The sequence below is a fragment of the Sinocyclocheilus rhinocerous genome, unplaced genomic scaffold (genome assembly GCF_001515625.1).
Source record: "Sinocyclocheilus rhinocerous isolate Xijiao unplaced genomic scaffold, SAMN03320098_v1.1 scaffold1624, whole genome shotgun sequence".
NCBI classification, from domain to species: Eukaryota; Metazoa; Chordata; class Actinopteri; order Cypriniformes; family Cyprinidae; genus Sinocyclocheilus; species Sinocyclocheilus rhinocerous.
Genome location: NW_015639527.1, coordinates 718230 through 734573, shown reverse-complemented (window position 1 = coordinate 734573; position 16344 = coordinate 718230). Strand labels below are relative to the sequence as shown.

General features: G+C 37.5%; 1 pseudogene; it reads right to left on the bottom strand.

Moving 5' to 3' along the window:
* The window catches only part of LOC107751393 (homeobox protein PKNOX2-like), a 65794-nt pseudogene that overhangs the window by 6057 nt on the left and 43393 nt on the right, over positions 1-16344 (bottom strand).

Genomic DNA, 16344 nt, shown 5'->3' with positions numbered 1-16344 from the left:
AGTAGACTTCAGAAGATGCTTTTGCTAAACTAACACAATACAACAAGACGAAGTCATTAGCTAACAAGGCATTTAAAAGGTACTTTAGTTTAAAATTAATTGTTATATATATATATATATATATATATATATATATATAACCCGATAAAAATTAACACAATTATATATATTTAAATATTTGTGCTGCTTAATATTTTTGTGATACATTTTTTCAGGATTCTATGATGAATACAACATTCAAAAGAACAACATTTATTTGAAAGGAATCTTTTGTAACATTAGAAATGCCTTTACTGTTACTGTCTTTTGATCAATTTAACGTATCCTTAGTAAAATCTTACTGACCTCAAACTTTTGAACGGTAATGTATATGTGATTAATTCTGATTAATTTGGTCATTTGATGGGCATTTTAATTTCATTACAATCGACTGACTGCTCTAGATGAAACGTCCAAAAAAAGTGTGTACTTTAAGTCTTCTCACGCAGAGGTCAGCAAAGTTCAGCAGGAACAGCGAGGGCAAGCCAGATGTGACCTTTTGCATCCCTGGGAGAGGAGCTTGTGTTCGTGCAAGTGTAAATGTTACTGGCGTGAGAGTGTGTGCATTCATACGACACTGTGTTTATGTGTTAGAAACAACCTTTAGCCTTTAGACTGAAGGTCTAGGGAGATTGTATTTGTGAGTGACCTGCTGCAGGCCGAGGTTGGTCTGTGATGGTGAATACGGGCCGCCCAGGTCGTTCCGTAGCAGATTGTCACTGTGCATCTTGGTCTTGAGGCAGGTGATGTAACGGTTGCAGAAGTCTTTACAGAGCTCGTCACCTTCTCCAGCTCCAGCAGGTGGATCCGCAACACCTGGATCGCCTTCACCATCTACATCAACACAAAAGTAGATGCAGGAATCAGTTTATGACAAATTCTTGCATTAGATTGGTCTAAACCAGTTATTTTTAGTATTATTTATATTATTATAGTATTTATGCCTATTTTGAATATTTACAGTTTTCATTTTAAATTTAAGAATTTTTGTTATCAGCTTCTTAAATATATTTATATTTAGCTTCAGTTTATTATTATTTCAGTTTTAGTTTTACCAATTTTAGTACTTCAACTTATTTCAGGTAGTTGCCAAGGCAAGGCAAAGTTTTTAAGTTTTATTTCTAATATTTATATTTTATTTTATTTCAGCTTTATTTAAATTACCAGAAACTATTTTTAGTAGTTTTCATGATAATTAACAATAACAAGACTGGCCTAAACAATAATTTTGCAAGATGCCAGCAATAAAAATGAAATTAAAGATACAACATCAAAACGAGCAAAGTGAGAAAATACAGTCAGTACAATACCCATTGGCATTTAAAATAAATAAATAAATAAATAAACAAATAAACAAACAAATACATAAATAAATAAATACATAAATAAAAGGATAATAATACATACATTTCAATGTCATTGTTTCAGGTAATAATTTTTAAAGATATTATTTTAAATTTTACTTTTTTTTTTTTATCAGGTCCTCAAACTAAGCTATAATATGAACTCTGAAGACCTATATACTGTATTGTGCACCTTTTGTTAAATTGTCATAGTGCTTTTTTACCATTCACTGTATGAAAAAGAGCAGCCAGGACATTCTGGAAAATAACTCAATTCATGGAAGAAAGAATATTATATGGATCTGAAACTACATTAGTGTGATTAAATTAAAATATCAATTGTAAGTGAATTATTCCTTTAAATAAACTACAATCACTTCACTAAAAAGAAAAGCAGAAGTGTTTTTCTCACTTTTTTCCCACAGTTTTTGAGGTTCCCTAGCCAGCCCTCCCTGCCACTATTTGCCTACTTGCATTGTTTAATGCTACAAACATTTTCGAGTTCTGCTGATACAGTTGGACGAGACTGAACTTTCTGTTCCAACTACCCATTCAAACATTCACCGTCCAAAGTCAGAACTCAAGGACGACCAAATGGGCTAAAAAATGCTTTGCCAAGGAGGAGATAAATCTGCCAATTACTGCAGCTCGTTTAATCAGGGCTCAGTGCCATCTCTCGGAGGCAAGAACGAAGCGCAGCGCGGGCGCTATAACTGTCGCGGTGAAGAGTTAGAGAACAGAAGACCCGTGTGTGACCAGTGTGTCGTAAAGCACACAGATGCAGAGTTAATTGACTGAGCAGCACTAGTCGGCCGAGCGCCCCGGTAATGATGAACAGTGACCTTTTTCCTCCTCCTTCCCTTAATTTCTAATTACTGTTAACTGTCTTGCAGAGCACAGAAGAGGAGAGATGATGAATATGAGGGGGAGAGTTAAAGGAAACGAGAACAAAAGACGGAAAAAAAGAGCAATGGACAAAGGGTGGCTGACAGTCATTGTGATTAATACTTCTGACTTCTTATTTTCAATAAAATGTTATTTAATGTCATATTTCTAGCCTGTTTTAATGATATTTGAATAATTAAAGTACCTTAAAAGATGTATAAAGTGCAAATATGCCAGCAGAGGGTAGTGCAGATGTTTAATTTAGATATAAAAGAAGTAAACAGGTTTTTAAGAGCAGGTAAAGAGCTGAAATTAGAAGAACGGCAAGTGATACAAATGAAGCAACAAGAGCCTGATGAGCGCTAACCAGGTTGTCTAGTTCAGGGTCCTCGCTGAAGAAAGGCTTGTGGTCCTGCTCTTGCTGGTGGACGAAGTTCTCGATGTCAACGTCAAAGCTGGCGGAGGTGATGCATTCTGATCCCTGCGTGGCTTGTTCGCACTTCTCAAACAGCAACGCCAGAAGAGGAAAAAGAGGATGCCTGCAGGACACAGAAAGAGATGGCAAACTATTATTATTTTTTATAGTATGCAGAATGTGCAGTAAACTGTGCACAGTATGCAAATGTAAAAAGTCCCAAATGACAAAACAGCACACTGGGTGAATTACTGCATCCCATAATGCCATGCACTTGACATATCCTTTCATTTTTAAATAATGGAATGAAGCCAGAAGCAAAATCAAGTTTTTTTTTACATTCCCTCTTGACTCATTAATTGATCAAACAGCAAAAAAGTTGTTTTTACACACAATTGGATTAAAAATTCAAAATAATTATTTACTTCCAAAGAGATAAATAGATTGCTATACTCAATAGACACAATTCAACACATCTACGTCAACAGGTTGTGAAAACACTGTATAATACTACTTTTTGAAATATGCACTACTGTTAAAAAGTGATCAAAGACTTTTACATTGATACAAAACAATTCTATTTCAGATAAGATTCAGATTTCTGTTTAACTTTCTATTCATGAAAGAAACCTGAAACAAGTACAATAGTTTCAACAAACATATTAGGTAGCACAACTGTTTTCAACACTGATAATAATAAGAAATATTTTTTTGAGAACCAAATCAGCATTTTAGAAAGATTTTATGTGACACTGAAGACTGGAGTAATGGCTCCTGAAAATTCAGCTTTTAAAATATATTAAAATAGAACACACTTATTTTAAACTGTAATAATATTTCACTGTTTTTACTATATTTTTGATCAAATAAATGCATCCTTGGTGAGCATAAGAGACTTCTTTCAGAAACATTTTTTTTTTTAATTACCAACTCCAAACTTTTAAACGGTAGTGTATATCCTTTCATACACCATGTTTCACATGATCTGTAGGATCAGTTCAGAGTATATACTGCACAGTATGTAATAAGCAGTATACCAGTATTTAATAAGTTAACCAGAAAATAACCAGTTTCTTTGCTTCAGGCAGGACAGATGACAATACCCAGCAGCTGAATATAATCTTTGTCATCTTCATCTGATTGTAGGCATAAGCTCCGTCTAAAGGTTTCTTCTAGCAAGTTGACATTTGTCATGTTAACAGCATTAACATTTCCTGTATCATCAGAGAATTAATATGTTTGCACTGGTTTAAGTCTGTCTAGAGAGAGGTTTCTGCTGAAGAGCAGACCTAATGAAAGCTAAAATTCACTCAGCTCAGCCTCTTGAAAGCTAAGCCTAGCCTGACATGCAGAACTCTGATTAAATTAATAAGAAAACAACATCACCACAAATGATTAAGGGTCATGCTTTTTCAATAAGGACTCTGTCCTGTCCTATCATAATGCATCATATCCAGACACTACCAAAACTAAGGAGCAGTAAGATGATAAATTAAAATATTTTGGGGAATAATTATGTTGACAAAATTGCAGAATTGCTCAGTAAAGATGGTTGTTTAGAAGTGGTTTAGTTCCCATTTGATGCTGTCATAGTAGTGATCCTGATTGCATTGATACCATATAAATGTCACTGTGTTTTGGAACAATATTTCCACCTTGAAAAATAAGTCATATTATTTGTATATATGTGTATAAGTTTGGGGTGGGTAAGATTTTCAGGTTGTTATAAAAAGGTATCTGTATGCTCACCAAGGCTGCATTTATTTAAGTGAAAAATACAATTCAAACACACTGAAAAAAATGTTTCATTCATCCAATTAAAAAATTTAGGGTGATTCACATCTATATTTTTTAACTTGAGCCAATGAAAAATAAATAACTTGCCCTAATTTTTTTTAATTGGATGAATGAAACATTTTTTTCAGTGCAGTAATATTGTTTTATTTTAATATGTTTTAAAAAGTCATTACTCCAGTACACAGTGTCACATGATCCTTTAGAAATTATTCTAATATGTCAATTTGGTGTTTATTATCAATGTTAACCGTTGTGGTGCTTAAAATGTAGCATTGAAACAATTATTTGAAATATTTTGTAAGAATGTAAGAGTTGTTACTGTCACTTTTGATCAATTTAATGCGTCCTTGGTGAAAAGTGTGGGGGAAAAGTACAGAAAAATCTTTAATCACAAATAACAATTCCTGGTTCATTTTGAATATGTTCAATGAGGGAATCAGTTGCAAACTCAGTAATGACACTGAATAATTCACTGAATGAGTGAATCTGATTCAAACAATATAACTTATCAAAACCTTTCTGAAATCTTTTTAATTGACTCTTTTTAATTGAAAAAAGATGCTGTTCATAAGAGTCATTCATTCACAAATTGGACATATTAGCTTGTGCTGTGTTTGTTGTTGCAAGCAAGAAACACTGTCAAAATAGTATCCAAAGTAGTGCCCTAACCTATCCGATCCTATGTGTGATTCTGTGTATATGTATTGTTTTTTTCCTTGCGGAGCATGTTTGAGAGACTGAGAGAGGCTTTGAGACTGGGTGAGGGGCCCAGGCTCCGGCTGTAACCCACCACTCTCATTTGCAGCCTTTAATAGCTGGCTATATTAGACTCTAATCTGCCTGATCCCAATTTAATGCCGCTCCCTCCAGTTGACGTGACAGGAATACTAAACAGGCTCGCAGTGCTGAGCAGCGAGGCGATCTGCGCTCCCTCCGGGCTCGTCCCGCTCCCCTCTGCCGTGCCAGCCCCTCTTCCTCTCTCCCCTCCCCAGTCACACTAAATCCTGGAGGGTATGGCTGGGTTATCTCTCCCCTTCTCTCTCTTCACAGGTCTGGATCATAACCCGGACACAGCCCTAAAGGCCCAAAGCCAAAGGATGCTATCAATTTAGCTCTCAGAGGATTTGGCAAGTAGGCTGAGGAACAAACTACCCAAAAATTAGAGCATAAAATCGAATTGGAAAGTTAAGCCACAAGGTACAGATTCATCCGAACACTCACATTCCCTGGAGTGAGTCTAATGACGCTGCATTATCTTCATGAGGAGGTTATATTTCATAATATTCATCTGCAGCAGAAACTATGTGCGTTTTTTGGAAACTTCAGAAAAACTAAATTATAGAAAAATCTCAATGTGTAAAATTATGAATTAAAAAATGTAAAAAATTATGCTGGAAGCACTACATTTAAATAATCAGTTTATAATGGTAATTCTGCACTTTACTGAGACATTCATCTCATCTAACACTACGTCTGTACGCTCCTGAAACTACATGAGGTACCTAGAGCTGGTAAGGTGCCAGAACAGAGAGACGTTATCTGCAGTGCAGAGGTCTCAGGACGGAGGGAGCTGGGGAACTATTAACCCATAAAAATGTCATTTACTGAGATAAGAGTCAGCAGAACTGATCCAGCGAACTGACAAATAAAGTCAGACATGGCGTTTTTATTTCCATTCGACCAATACTAGGTTTCATAATGTCAGCTAATGAAAAACTTAAAGCTTAACCTAATTGGGTTTACCTGTTTTTTGATTTCAAGCTGAATTTGTCATGAATATTTCAGTACAGAGGTCTCAAGCAAATAATTAAATCTTTTCAGAGAAAATGAAAAGCACATCAAAGCAATTCTGAGTCCAAAAATAAAGCTGGACGTATTTTCATGCTAGCTCTAGCTGCATTTGTTTTGGTAGCGTGGTGGGCCACCCACGGGCTGCTGGGGAGATGGGGGTGTGCTCTCTGTGTGCTCACCCGGTATTTTTGCCATCCTAATCAGGGCGAGCCAGTGGCTGCTGCCTTTATTAAACCCAGTCTGGGGTGCCCTCACGCTGAGAGTGCTCACACACACACACATTCACATGAACACACACTCCCTCCTCCAGGCTACATGTCTGGAGCTCAACCTTAACGGGGGAGAGCACACACACACACCACTCGCCATCAGGGTTTATATGGGACCCCTACTGCTGCATTTCAATGAGTGGCGGTGCTCTTTTTCAACACTGTTTTTACCGCTCTCTCCTTCACTTGTGGGGTAAAGGCTAGCTGCGGCCTGTTGTTATAGCTGGCTCTTATCATTGGACCACAGGTGTGAATTTAGAGGTTAAATTCAGAGATGCCACATAAAAGCAATCAAAAAAAAAAAATTGTAGCTGCTAAGGTGTTCAAATTGGTTTGTGTTGCTATGTAGTTGCTAGGGTGTTGCTGGCGCGTAGTTTCTAGAGCATTGGTATGTAGTTGCCAGGGTGTTGCTATATGGTTGGTAAGGGGTTCTGAGTAGTTTTAGAGTGTTTCTATGTGGTTGCAAGGGTACTGCAACTGTGTGTGGTTGCTAGGCTGGGGTGCTTTTCCCAAATGCATCTTTAGCTAACTATGGTAGCAAGTTCCATTGAAGTCTATTGGTAACTATGGTGTAGGGTGTTGCTATGAAGTTGCTACGGTGTCCTAGGTAGGTTGTAAAACATTGGTATGTAGTTGCCAGGATGTTGCTTTATGGTTGCTAGAGGGTTCTGACTAGTTTTTCGACTGTTGCTATGTGGTTGCTAGGCTATTTTGTTTGGTTGCTAAGGCGTTACTACTGCATGTGGTTGCTAGACTGGTCTGGGTGGTTTGTAGGGTGTTGCTATGTGGTTGCTAGGGCTTTCTGGGTAGTTTCTAAGACTTTGGTATGTGGTTGCCAGGATGTTGCTATAAGGTAACTAAAGGGTTCTGAGTAGAGTGTAGTCTCGCGTTGCCTTCAGACTGATGGCAGAAGGTCTGGGAACCTTGGCCGCTTTGAATGGCAAGGACCGCCCAAGAGGCCATATGACTGACAGGTAAAGCAACCAATCACGTTTCGTTTTGTGCCGCGTCATGTTTAGGGGCATGGAAATGTCCCCACAATAACAGACCGTGTGTAAAACTCTTGGACGTATTTTAAAGATTCTATGCCACGAACTTTAAATATTTCACATACTTCCAGCAATTTAGTTGATCCTGATAAGTGCTCATTGTCACAGTTGTAAACATGACAGCTTTCTTCTAACATGAGGGGGTTTGGAGTCACGGCATCTTTGTTTCCAGGCGGAACGTTAAAGTAAACGTAAAACTGCCATGCAGTTAATATGGTGATCTAGGTGGTTTCCAGAGTGTTGCTACTGTATCAGGCTTTCTATGTGTTTGTTATGGTGTTCTGAGTAGTTGCTAGGGTGTTGGTATGTGGTTGCCAGTGTGTTGTTATACAGCTGCTATGGTTCTCAGTATTTCGGTGGTTGGGCTAGGGTATTTTGTGTGATTTCTAGGGCACTGCTATTGTATGCATTTCTTGACTGGTCTGGATGCTTTGTAAAATGTTGTTATTGTCACAATTCTCGGGATGCAAGTAGCGAGGAAACACGGAGATAACTTCAATTCACAGTCTTTAATGATCACACGGGGAACGTAGGAGACACAGGAACACATGGAATGACGTTTGAGGACCGACAAACACTAACTGAAAGGATTGGGGCTTTTAAACACTGGGTGATTGGGAAAACACAGGTCCAAGGAATGACTAATTAAAAGGGAACACAGCACACCTGGGGAGGGAAAACACAACACAAAGAGTCCAGGGGCGTGACAGTTATGTGGTTGCTAGGGTGTTTTGGCTGTTTTTTTTATAGTCCTGCTATACCGACCTGGGTGGTTGATAGGACATTGCAACTGTATGTAGTTTCTAGGCTGGTCAGGGTGTTTTTTAGATCATTGCTATGTGGTTGCTAAGGTGTTCTGGGTGGTTGCTAAGTCTCTATGAAATAATGTTCAAAAGTTATAGAGATTTGAGCAGCCCTGAGCAATAATATTGCCTTAGCAAACACCACTAACAAGTATTAGATTCATTCACAGACTTGAGTAGCTTCTGCTAACACGAACACACACGTTCAATCTTCAGAAAGTCAGTCTGTGAAGTTCAGAACACTCTGCACCCTGGAGACACAAGCCAGGATGAAACAGAATAAAACTCGACGTCTACGGTTTTAAATTGAGGAACAAAATATTACTCAGATATAAATGTGCCCTTGGAGATTTCCTGAGATACTTTGAGTACTATTTACTATAATCTGCCAGTAACAATCTCAAATATACATCCTTTAGCCTGACACTCATGATCAGGACTGACTCGCTCTCAGGATGAATCCATGGCTCAGATAAGATGACTTCTTCTGTATGGTATAGAAATCTCAGCACCATTACTAAGAGAGAGAGAATCGTTAAGATGTTGGGCACCAAATGACTGTGAGAGCTTCCCAACAGCGAATGTAAACAGAATTTATGGTGCATTACAGCGGCTGGGGAGAACTGGCTCACCATTTCCTCTCTGGCTGTCAAATTAAAAGCACTCCTGTTGGGACTGATATGCGCTGCTGCTACTGCTGGGTCTACTAAAGCTGTTCTCTAACTCTTTTCTTTTCCTTTTCTTCTTTTCTGTTTTGTATTCCATCTTTCTCTCTCTCTCTCTCTCTTTCTCTTCCGTCAGTCCAAGACACTTCTGATCCACTGGAGCTCAATGAAGACAGCATGACTGTGCACCATGAGACTGAAATCCAGTATCAATGCAAATCCACTCAGCATCCGCCAATCTGAGTCACGGCGAGAAGGGAAAGACACGCATAAACCCCATTCAGAATTTCAATACCCTAATATAACCACACCTATGGGGGTCTGAACACTACACATAAACACAAATACTTCAAAAGATGGAGGCTGAGGTGCAAAGCATCAGGATAAAATTCTGTACACACAAAACAGTTTTTCAAAGAAATGTTGTCTAAATTAGAAGGATTTAAAATGGATTATAATGGACACAAATCATGAATATATTGATTACATTTGATTTGCATGTAGTAAAAGTCTAATTCATTTAATTTTGATATTATAATATTTAGAGTTGATATTATAATTCATTTGCCTGAAGAATGATGGATTGGAAAACATGTTAAAAGCCTGACTTTATATACATATGCCTAGTTTCATCAAACTCTACCCACCTCCGTCTCACTCTTATCATTGTGGAATAGTGCTGAATTTTACACCCTCAGGAACTTCTACGGATACATATTACAATTTCATCTCCTGGATGCTGGATTTTATTGGACCTAATTTTGGATATGTCACAAGTAACCCACAGGAAAGTGACCCCCTGCCACGTTTGTAATAAGAAGAGAAGGTCTCGGATGCTTTAAAAGAGAGTGTAGTAACTCGTTAAGATAATTACTGTATCGCACATTTATTCCACTGTTAATAATTAAGCAACGCACACCAGAGCATTGACTCCACAACTCAAACTCGCAATACCGGCAATTAGAGAAACGAGAGGTGCAGAAATAAACACCAACCTGCCAAATTGAATCAAAACAGTACATGAGGATGCACTATAAACAAACAGATACATGAAACATTCTGCTCTGTTAAATACCCACAATAGTTTTGGGGGTGAGATATCATGTTGCTTTCTTCCCAACATAACAAATGCAGAGCAAATATACTGTTAAAAAATACACACTCATATTCAAAAGTATGGGGTCGGGAAGAAATTTTAATGCTCAGCAAGGTTGCATATATATATATACTGTATGATCAAAAAAAAAAAAGAGTGGAAAACAGTAATATTGTGAAACATTATTACAATTTAAAATAACTGTTTTCTATTTAAATATATATCAAATGTCATTTATTCCTGTGATGGTAAAGCTGAATTTTCAGCAGCCATTACTCTAGTCTTCAGTGTCACATGATCCTTCAGAAATCATTTTAATATGCTGTTTTGATGTTCAAGAAACATTATTATCAATGTTGAAGACAGTCTTTGTGGAAAACATGGTACATTTTGATGAATGGAAAGTAAAAACAAAACAAAACAAAATAAAACAAAACAAAACAGCATGCAAATTTATTTAAAATAAATGCAAATGTTTTTTTACTGTCTTCTCTGATCAATTTAATTAACTTAAAGAAATTAATAATTTATTTTTTTTTAAAAACTGACCCCAAACTTTTGAAAGAAAGTGTATAATGCAAATTTGGTAAATGAATGAAGTGAAGGTGACAAACATTTTTATCCAAAGCTACTTATATTCACATTTTATCAGTACGTTTTTCCTGGGAATCAAACTCATAACTTTGATGTTGCAAGCACCACACTCTACCAGACTGAAATGCCATCAAAGTCAGCTTCATGCTCTCCATTTATTTAGAAAAATAATGAATATATAAACAGTTTTGTCACCTTTTATTCTCGTTCTAACAATAGATTCAACATGTATGCATGGTTGCTTGGCTAATATAACATTGACTCTGCAATTATGAGAAATGGCTAGATTTGCATATATTATGAAACAACTAAATAAATACAAAGTAGCAAAATTTACATTTACTAAACAATACATTTCTTCTTTATACACAGTATACCTAAATTGCACTTATTGGATATTTGCACTTAAATTGCATTAGACACTTGGCAGTACGAGATGTCAGGTTTAATACAAATCTCTTTGGTTTCTACCTCACCAGTGCTCTTTCATTGTGCTGGTGTGCATTTGGATGAGAATCAGAACAAGTTATGAGTGATGGCTCTCTGCTGCGCCTTTGAATATTTAGAGCACTTAAGATGTGTCATGTAGGATGAAACCGGTGAGATTTATAAGTGAGAAGCTGAGTCTGTGCTTGAGTATATGTGACTAGGAACGATGGGGAAGTAGGAGCAAACACTGTGTGTGTGTGTGTGTGTGTGTACATAGTGTGAATGTAGGCTGAGTCTAGGCTTTTTTTCACACCGCCTGCAGGCCGCCCCCGGCTGGCTGCTCACATCAAAGGCAGCTTTCTCTCTCTGAGGAGCTGAGAGACTGAGCCCCAGGCCTGCCCAGGCCTTCACAGACCTGCCTCAGGGGTTAGCGTGAAACTACGGGCCTCTGCCACACCGCCGTGAGACACCGCTAATCATAGCCAGCGCTGCAGCCGGTCGAACGAGCCCTCACGGCTGCCTTCACACAAGAACCGCCGATGCTACAATATGCATGCAGCTCGCAAACAGGCGCGCTGTAATCAACCGGGGTGGGGAGGTTTGGGAATGAGGCTTTAAGTATTTAAAGTGTCAGTGTGCCATGTTTTATTTATTTCATGAATAAACGAGGAAATATGACTTATGCAGGCGTGTTGCTATCCAAATCAAGCGTCTAGTCTGTATGCTTGTATTTAGATCAATATGTTATGAGGGTTTCAAATAACTATAAAACTGCATTATTTATATTTGATGGAACAATGGTGTACAGGTACCTACATAATATTCACTGGGAAAAAATAACTAAAATAAAGGAACACAACTTTCATACTTTGGCATACATAAACGCTACAGTTACAAAAGTTTGGAGTCAGTACAATTTTTTTATTTATTTTTGAAAGCAAGAGAGCAAGAAAGAAAGCAAGAAAGACTTTCTGTTCATTAATGGAACCTAAATAAAAATGTATCATGATTTCCACAAAAATATTAAGCAGCAAATCTGTTTTCAACATTGATAATAATAAGAAATGTTTCTTGAGCACCAAATCTGCATATTAGAATGATTTCTGGAGGATCATGTGACTGATGACTGAAGTAATGACAGCTGAAAATTCAGCTTTGCCATCACAGAAATAAATTACATTTTAAAATATATTCAAACAGAAAACAGTTTTTAAATTGTAAAATAAATAAATAAATAAGTACTGTTTTTACTGTATTTTGTAGTCTTGGTGAGCTTAAGAGACTTATTCCAAAAACATAAAAAAAAATCTTACTGATTCTAAACTTTTGAATGGCAATGTTTGTTTGTTTGTTTATACTTCTCCAGTAAGCAACCACCTAGCACTGCCCTAGTGACCAACCAGAACACCTTAGCAACCACACAGCATCCTTGCATCATGTTTTGCATCTGTAATCACAGAAGCTTACATTTTATTTAGAGAACGTACAAATCTAGATTTACTTATAAATGATGTCCTTAATAAGAGGCTGCATTACTGCATAATACTCACCTGTAAACGGCTCGTTTATCTGACTCCAGTTGGGCTTGGGAGTCAAGGGTCACGCTGACCTGTGTGGCCCCAGCCGCTGAGGCTGCAGAGAGGTGGACATGCTGGGCCTTTGAGTTTTGCTGCGTAGTGCCTGTCATCTGAAGAAATACAGAATACAAAATAACTGCAGATGTGCAGATTTTTTAAAATCAAATCAAATTAAGTTTCCTTTTCAAGATTTATGGAATTATTTTTAAAGGGCCCTTATTATGCCATTTCGAATATTGCCTTTCATGCAGTGTGTAATGTAGCTGTATGTGAATGTAAACAATCTTCAAAGTTGTACAGCCGAACATTTGAGAAGACGCTGTGTCCTATGCTGTGAAAGTTAATTTGTTTTATTTTCACTTCCGAAAGATGAGGCTGCAAAGAATCAGTGATTAAAATTCTTTTTTTTCCCACTGTACCACAGCAATACAACCCCATTCTTTTTTTGTGTTCCTGTCATTTTACTGACGACTGATTCTCTCATCTCGGGGAGTTCAACGTGGGATTCACAAAACGCTTGCATGCATGCATGTAAACATATTGTAGGAGACTCCCAAAACAATATTAGGAACCTTAAAAATGGCATAATAGGGGCACTTTAAATGTAAAATCAGCTAATAATTCCTGACAAAGATAAGCTAAATAACATGTTTGGAGAATGCGCTTTTAGCCCCTCTGCGCCGGTGAGCCAAAGATGCTGTTCAAGATCATATTGCTCATGTGCATGTTATTGGTGGCTCATGGCCAGGCACTGTCGTCTTATCAGATTTAGTTTATGAACGCCTCACTTCTGTGTTTTTCTTATGGGTTACGGTGCTTTTATGGCTGTAAGAGCAGAAATGTGCGCATAGTAATCTGGTTTGTTATCTTTTCCGCAAAGGAGGGAAAACGGCACACATCCAGATAAAGTTCTAGAAAAACTTGAGGCAAAAGCTAGCAAGGAAACATGTTTTTTTCCCCCAGCATTCATATTCAGGAAGGCACTTCCAATGTCTCGGCATTCTCTCGGTTTGTCTTGACAATGCAGCATATGGTCTCATTAAAATCCAGAATCTAGATTGAGGCACTTGACCCCTAATATTTTACGTAGGTCAGCTTCTGCAGGAAAACGTTTCACCTAGTCATCAAATAAAATTCCGGCAGTCAAGGTGGGCAGAGGTCTTGCCCTTTAGCAATCAAAACATTGCCAAGATGAACAAATACCCTGTTTAGGATGCATTAGTGGGAGAGAGAGTACAACTTGTTTGTTGTCTATGCTTCCCCGTCTCTCCTGCCCTGTTTTTCTCTCGTGATGCAGCTTTGAAAGCAAGCCCCCTCCTGTCTCCCTCCCCAGAACAAAAATGATTTACGTAAGGGAGGAAGCTAGAAGTCTTAATCCCAGCCTCAAATAGGAAATAAATTGAGCTTCTTCACACTTAACTAGCTCTCATTTGCATGTCTCCACCAGCGCGCTGCTCTCTTCTCCCCAGCCGCTAATCCTCAGGCCGGAGGGATACAGCAGCCGGACAGGGAGAGGGGGCTCTGGGACAAAAAGCTGCTCTGTGTCCCTCTCATTAACTCAGGACAAGCACAATGAAGATTGACATTGCACAGAACTACAGATGTACCTTTCTCACATTCACAATTTGAGACAAAACCACAGGTTACTGTGATAACCCTGCTGAGAAAAAAAAGCCTTTTTCTTTGGTCTCCAAATCTGGTTAGGCTGGAATGCTTTTATTATTATTACTATTTAGTGTATTATGCAGCTACTGAGGTGAGTGATCAGTTTATTATCTTTATTACAACAATAATCCATATATAATCAATTAAAAAAAACAGTTTATTTGTTAACTGACCTGTTGGCTCTCCTGGTACGATGGTGGAGGGACACTCTGTGTGGCCATCATGGTCAATGCTGGTGCTGGGGACACATGTTGCATCATGGGATAGCTTCACATGGAGATCCTGAAGGAAACACAGTGGCATACAAGATTATTTACAGTGCTGTTTTACGACCAAATTCATATATACTGGCATACTTATCAAAAGGAAAATTATTGTGCTTTTTATCTTTTATAACAAATTGCATAATATTTCATATATAATTGCAGCTTTCCTCAGTTCTTTACTGAAACAATTCCATGACATACCACTAGGTGCTGCTGTACTTAAACTCACAAAAAAATAACTTCCATACAATGGTAATATGTAAAATCAAATCAAATTAAAAATAAAATAAAATCATTTTGAGGCCAGGGATTACATCAATGTCTGCATACAAATTTGTAATTGGAGCCCTATCGACTACAAATCTTAAGCCAAAATGTTTTAAATATAAAATGCCCAGATTGTCCATTTAATGCAATTGTGTACAGACATTACAATTTTTATATTTTTTATTTACAATATTACAATATTATATTATATAAATAATGTCACTAAATCCAATACATTAGTAACAAGTTCGAACAAAACAATCTAACACATTGCCATCAACCCAATAAAAATTGTTAGCAGTACAGGCATCTTCGCTGTTATCTCGCCTCATTTTAATTGCAAATTTTGTGAGCGAGTTGGTAATTAAATGGAAAATTGCACATTAATTGATGAGACTAAAGATAAAGCAATTCCAATTATTGCACGGTATTTTAAGGGGGCCTCTCAAGTCTCGGTCCCTGGAGTGGCATGGTACCCACAGCAGCATCATAATAATAATGCATACACATCGTGTACACTAGGTAACAGCTCTATCCACAAACCTGTGTTTACAGACATGGACACACACACGTAGTTTATAATGAGCAAAGAAACCTCCGAAGTCTCGGCAGGTGAAAGGCGTGCATTGATTAAGCCTTACGGCTTGCTCTTTTAAAAGACATCATCACACCTTCTGTCTTAACATACCGGGTATTGATTTCAAAGCATTGGTCGATGCAAACACATCAGTCTGTTCATTGATATACAGTTGGAAATTCTTCCTCTGTCATGCAGTCGATGGCTTAAACAGCTGCGTATACATCGCGACATGCACTTTTAGCTCTGTGTAGAGTAAAATAGTAAAGCAATAAGAAAGGAATGCAACCTTTGTATAAGAGATCGGGATGTTACTGAAAAAAAGTTGGGGAGCAACATAATTTTCAGAAAATAAAAATAAAATAAAAATTATTTAAATTTATTTTTTGGGCCAAAAGAGAAAACTGGACAAATGTTAACTGAAACTGTAACTAACTAAATAAATATTTATTGACATTGGAAAAAAAGGTCACATTTCAAGACTCTTGTAGACAAAAAAAAAAAAAAATCTAACAACTAAATGAAGACCACAATGTAAACTGTAGTTAAAATTTTAACTCAGTTGCAACTTAAGTTTATGCATTTGCATGCAAAATGGGTCAGTATGATTTTTTTTATGTTTTTGAAAGAAGTCTCTTACACTCTAAAAAATGCTGGGTTAAATATAACCCAGCGCTGGGTTAAAAAGGGACAAACCCAGCTATTGGGTTGTTTTGACCCAGCGGTTGGGTTGTTTTGGGTTCAAAACAACCCAACCGCTGGGTCAAAACAACCCAATAGCTGGGTTTGTCCCTTTTTAACCCAGCGCTGGGTTATA